Source organism: Octopus bimaculoides, chromosome 1 (assembly GCF_001194135.2).
Source record: "Octopus bimaculoides isolate UCB-OBI-ISO-001 chromosome 1, ASM119413v2, whole genome shotgun sequence".
NCBI classification, from domain to species: domain Eukaryota; kingdom Metazoa; phylum Mollusca; class Cephalopoda; order Octopoda; family Octopodidae; genus Octopus; species Octopus bimaculoides.
Window position 1 is genome coordinate 9,469,909 of NC_068981.1, and position 6,504 is coordinate 9,476,412.

The 6,504-nt window shown below is 39.2% G+C and overlaps 1 pseudogene; it reads left to right on the forward strand.

Annotated features, from left to right (window-relative positions):
• Window positions 1-6,504, forward strand: part of LOC106877762 (GPN-loop GTPase 1-like) — a 24,016-nt pseudogene that overhangs the window by 15,473 nt on the left and 2,039 nt on the right.

Here is a 6,504-nt window from a genome sequence, read left to right on the forward strand (position 1 = left end):
AGTACCGCCTGACTGGCTCCTGTAGGATTTTCGAGCGAGATCGTTGCCAGTGCCCCTGGACTGGCTTGTGCGGGTGGCACATAAAAGACACCATTTCGAGCGTGGCCGTTTTCGTGCGGGTGACACGTAAAAGCACCCACTACACTCTCTGAGTGGTTGGCGTTAGGAAGGGCATCCAGCTGTAGAAACTCTGCCAAATCAGACTGGAGCCTGGTGTTGCCATCCGGTTTCACCAGTCCTCAGTCAAATCGTCCAACCCATGCTAGCATGGAAAGCGGACGTTAAACGATGATGATGATGATGATGATGAATAAGAACATTGAAAAATACTTGTCGAATTTGGTTAGATTTCGATTTCACTTGCCTCAACAGGTCTTCGCAAGCAGAGTTTAATGTCCAATGACGTAAAGAAAATGGTGTTGTAGGAATGTACGCAGCACATGTACTACAGCAATACTATACGTATCTTAAATACTGAGATTGAAAAGCAGGGTTGAATTATGCCTACCTAATCGACAAAAAGAAAAATTTTTTTTGCATTTTATGCATAGTAATTAGAATAACCTTCATAATTTTATTGAATTAGGTGCATATTTTGCCTTAAAAGAAAATGTTGCTATCAATCTTTTTTATTTAAGGTAGGCACTGCCTACCTTACCTGCCTTGGTAGCACGTCCCTACTGTATACCTACTTTTGCACACCACCTCTGTATAATAAGCAGTGAAGAATTGTCTACATTATTGGATTTTCAGTTGAACTTTAAGTACATGTAAAGCAGGTGTACCAAGAATAGTACAAGATATTGGAGTTTATTAGTGCCTGAAGAAAACTGCTAAACTTATTTATGCACCACCATACAATAATTAACCACTAATAACATAATAATTGCATTTACTAATACAAATACACAGATGTACTTACAATAATGATGTACTAATTATAATTATACAGAATTCATCACTCACCTTGCTGATAAATTAAATTACAGGTAATTCAAAATTTCAGGTAAATAAAATAGAAAAAGAAAATGAGAAAAGTTTAATTTGAAAATAAAAAAAAAAAAAATAAAAGTAAGATCATCATCATCTTCATCATCATCATCATCATCATCATCATCTGCCTGTCTGTTTTCCATGCTGGTATGGGTTGTGGTTTGGCTAAAAGCTGAGAAGCTGGAGAGCTTCACTAGGTTCCAGTCGTGTGTTTTTGCATTGTTTCTATGGCTAGATACCTTTCCTAATGCCAACCACTTTTACAGAATGTACTGGGTGTTTTTTACGTGACACCAGCACGGGTACTTCCTATGTGGCACTGGTACAGATGATTTTTAGGTGACGTAGGCACAGATGCTTTTTACACGGCACCAGCACTGACTGGATCACCGAATAACTTGCAAGACAAAACTTATACACATTAGATAATATTTTAAAAATTTTTGTGGAAAGTTGTAAATGCCTAATGCAACCTTGTAGAATGCACATCTAAAAGTTATTTCAAAAACCTGTCCATTAAGAGCAGGGGTGCTTTCCTTTTATGGTGTATTCTTTGTACAGTCTCTTGTGATTGGCTTTTTTAAAAAAAAATTTTCCCTACCTCTTTTATGGAAATTGGTTGAATTCAGAAATATATCATTCTATCATATCTCTTTCTCCCTCAACTGCATTGTAATGTCTGCTTCAAAATGCAAATGGCTTTATCACTTTTAACCCTTTCGTTACTGTATTTATTTTGAGATGCTCTGTTTTTCTTTCAATTACTTTAAATATAACAAAGAATTATTATTAAAATAACTTAGTTATCATTCAGCTAGTGTTAGGAATATAAATTGTGATTAAGTTTTGGTGGAAGATTTTAATTCAAAACTCATGTAAACAAGACATTTCTACTCAGAGCCAGAGCTGGTTTCAGCCGGGTTGATAATGAAAAGGTTAAAGCGTAGTGTTTATTCTATTGGTCTCTTTTGCTGAACCAGTAAGTTATGGGGACATAAATACACCGTTTGTTGACAAGTTTTGAGTACAGATGTCTTGTTTTCATAAGTTTTGAATTAAAATCTTCCACCAAACCTTAGTCACAATTTATGTTCCTAACACTAGCTGAATGATAGCTAAGTTATTTTACTAAATTCTTTGTTATATTTAAAATTAATTGAAAGAAACACAGAGCATCTCAAAATAAATACAGTAACGAAAGGGTTAAAAAGGAATAAGTCCTTGAGTTGATTTGTTCGACTAAAACCCTTCAAGGCAGTACCCCAGCATGGCTGCAGTCCAATGACTGAAACATGTAAAAGAAAAAAAATGTGTGCTGTAAGTGTGTATGGCCTAGCTTTGCTGATTTACCATTTGGTTGTAAATTTTGTTTTTGATTATGAGCTGAATATTTGAACCCCTAAGCCACATGGTGCCATGCATGTTGTAGTTGTATTTAAAATTTTCTTAACTCCTGTATATTTTAACAAATTTCAGTCTGTTGGAGTGTCAGCCATCACTGGCGAAGGATTTCCTGAATTCCTCAAACTTGTTGATGATGCTACAGAAGAATATAAACAGTAAGTTGTTTCACATTTTCTTTCTGGTAATTCGTTAATCTGTCTATGGTTTAATAATTCTCAAGATTATCCAGAAATAATGGTTTCTAAATTGGTACAGAGTCAGCAGTTTTGAGATGAGAGGGGTTAGTTAATACCACTGACCCTAGTACTTGACTGGTATTTTATTATATTGGCCCTGGAAGAATTAAAAGTAAATTTTCCCTCAGTTGGATTTGAAACCAGAATGTAAAGAGCTAGCAGAAAGACTTGTAGCATTTTGTCTGGGTTGCTAACAATTTGGTCAGGTTGCTACCCTGGATTAACAAGAAAATAGTAAGAATAATAATTCTTTCTACTGTAGGCACCAGGCATGACATTTTTTGAGGGGAGGGGGTCTAGTTAATTACATCGACTCCGGTGGTTAACAGGCGAAATGCCCATCATGCTAATGGTTCTGCCAGCTCGCCACCTTAATAATAAGGGTTTCAAGTTTCTCCACAAGGGCAGCAGTTTTGAGGGGAGGGGATGAGTTGATTACATCGACCCCAGTACTCAACTGGTACTTAATTTATCGACCCCGAAAGGATGAAAGGCAAAGTGGAATTTGAACTCGCGGCCGTTGCCAGTACCGCCTGACTGGCTCCTGTAGGATTTTCGAGCGAGATCGTTGCCAGTGCCCCTGGACTGGCTTGTGCGGGTGGCACATAAAAGACACCATTTCGAGCGTGGCCGTTTTCGTGCGGGTGACACGTAAAAGCACCCACTACACTCTCTGAGTGGTTGGCGTTAGGAAGGGCATCCAGCTGTAGAAACTCTGCCAAATCAGACTGGAGCCTGGTGTTGCCATCCGGTTTCACCAGTCCTCAGTCAAATCGTCCAACCCATGCTAGCATGGAAAGCGGACGTTAAACGATGATGATGATGATGATGAATGTAAAGCTGGAAGAGATGCTGCTAAGCAGTTTGTCCACCGTGCTAACGAGTGTGCCAGCTCACCACCTTTAAGACAATAGAAAGCCATATACTCAGAAGAATGAAATAAAAATAATAATAATAATAATAATAATAATAATAATAATAATAATAATCCTTTCTACAATAGGTACAAGGCCAGAAATTTGTGGGGAGGGGGTTAGTCGATTGCATCAACTCCAGTAGTCAACTGGTACTTTATTTTATTGGCCCCAAAAGGATGAAAGACAAAGTTGACCCCAGCAGAAATTGAACTCAGAATGTAAGGATGGGCAGAATGCCGCTAAGCTTTTTGCTTGGCATGCTAATGATTCTGCCAGCTCGCCGCCTTTAACCCTTTTGATACCAACCCGGCTGAAACCAGCTCTGGCTCTGTAGTACAAATGTCTTGTTTCCATAAGGTTTCAATTAAAATCTTCCACCAAACCTTAATCACAATTTATGTTCCTAACACTAGGATAACTAAGTTATTTTACTAAATTCTTTATTTTTAAAATTAATTGAAAGAAACACAGGGCATCTCAAAAAAAATATGGTAACAAAAGAAAGCCATATACTCAAAAAAAGGAAATAATAATAATAATAATAATAAGAATAAGAATAATAGATATGACAGAGGTGAGACCTATATACACTGGAAGCTATGCCAACACTATGGAATAACAGAAAAAAGATGGTGTAGGCACATGCCAGAAGAGGTCACAGAAAATGAGAAAGCAACCAAACTATGGGATATGCCAATACACATAGATAGAGAAATTAAGGCCAATAGCCCAGATATAGTTGTCAGAGATCATTAAGAAAAAATATGCTTTCTAATCGATGTATCAATACCAGCAGATGGCAACATTTCTCTAAAAGAAATGGAGAAAGTTTCAAAATACAAACCTGGAAATAGAGATAACTCGAATTTGGAGTCTAAAAAGAGAGACAATTCCTATCGAAATAGGCGTGTTAGGTATGATAAAAAAAATAGACACATGAAATACACCATTTTGAGCGTGGCCGTTGCCAGTACCGCTTGACTGGCCTTCATAGGATTTTCAAGCAAGATCGTTGACTGTGCCCCTGGACTGGCTCTTGTGCGGGTGGCACATAAAATACACCATTTTGAGTGTGGCCGTTGCCAGTACCGCCTGACTGGCCTCCGTGCGGGTGACATGTAAAAGCACCCACTACACTCTCTGAGTGGTTGGCGTTAGGAAGGGCATGCAGCTGTAGAAACTCTGCCAAATCAGATTGGAGCCTGGTGTAGCCATCTAGTTTCACCAGTCCTCAGTCAAATCGTCCAACCCATGCTAGCATGGAAAGCGGACGTTAAATGATGATGAAATACATAACAAAAACACCAGGTCTAACAAATATATATAACATACAGAAAATAGCACTACTAGGCACTGCACACATCCTATGCAAACCGCTTTCAATACAGTAACCATAAGAGCATCACAGCAAACCACAGCACATACCCAAGGCACACAGAGCTGTGCTCGGTAGTGAAGTGAAAGCATGTGATAAAAATAAGACTACTGAATGATAATAATAATAATAATAATAATTAGGTGTGAAGCAATTGTTTTGTTAAAGACATGCAAGTATATATTATTTCTTTTTTATTACAACCAATTACTTATGTTTAATGAACTGTGGTTCACCTTTCAAAAAGTTATTAATTATTTATGAAATAAGTTTCATGCAAAGCAAAGTGTAAAAGTAGGAAATGGAGTTTGTTAGACTCCTATGAGGATAGGGGGGAAAAAAAAAATACCATCTGTAGAAAATGTCAGAGGTTGCCATTGGAGAGTTGAATAACACATCGCCACCATCACCAACACCACCACCATCATCATAACCATCATCATCACCATCACCACCGTCCTCCTCATTATTACCATCGTTGCCATCAAGATGGCAGTAATAGGGTGCCAGAGAACCCTCAAGGTACAAGGAAGTGAGCCTATTTGAGGATACAGAATGGATGGGGTGTGGGGGGGTTATTTGTTTCATAAGAGTGTGAGGGGTGATTAGAGATGGGGGTAGAAGTGATGTAGTGAATGATGTACAAGGGTGAATGTGTGGATGGGGGGGATATCAGTATGGAAATGGGGTGAGGTGTGAGGAGTAGAAATGGCTCAGGAAGTAGGTGGATGATGCGTAGGGTGTGTGGGGCGGGAGATGTAGAGGTACATAAGGGTAGATGTACATAAGGGTAGCTGTAGTGAGTGGAACATGATGGCGGAAATGAGAGCACAGTTTTTAAATCTTGGATGCGTATGTGCATATGTGTGTGTGTATGTGTATATGCTGAAACTGAACCAAATTCGATGACTGGCACCTGTGCCAGTGGAGCGCTAACAGCACCATCCGAGCGGGATCACTGCCAGAGCGGCTGTCTGGCTTCCATGCTGGTGGCGCGTAAAAAGCACCATTTAAGTGTGATCGTTACCAGCATCACCTTACTGGCACTTGTGCCGGTGGCATGTGAACAAAACATTCGAGTGAGGTCGTTGCCGGTGCCGCAAGACTGACTCCTGTGCAGGTGGCACATAAAATACACCATTTGAGTGTGGCCGTTGCCAGTACCACCAGACTGGCCCTCCATCTGACTAATGCAAGCATTAAATGAAGATGATGATTCTTCCATCTTTTAATGATGGTACAGTGTGATTTGAGGACGACTTGGCTGCTGTTTCTTGCAAATTAAGTGACCACATAGTGGCCTCTTCATCGGCTCATTTTAAAGTGTTGTTTTATCCAGATGTAACAGATGAAATCATTTACATTATGTTTGTCTTTTGCAGAAGCATTTGGTAAACCTTACCCAGGGATTGCAATCACCCCAGGAGTTGTGGAAAGTGACAGTGATGAAGATTTTACTGGAGATCCTGATGACTTTATTGGTAATCTTATATCTTTCATTTGTTTCAGTTAGTAGACCGCGGCCATGCTACAGCACCACCTTGAACAATTTTAGCCAAACAAACCAATCACAATGTTT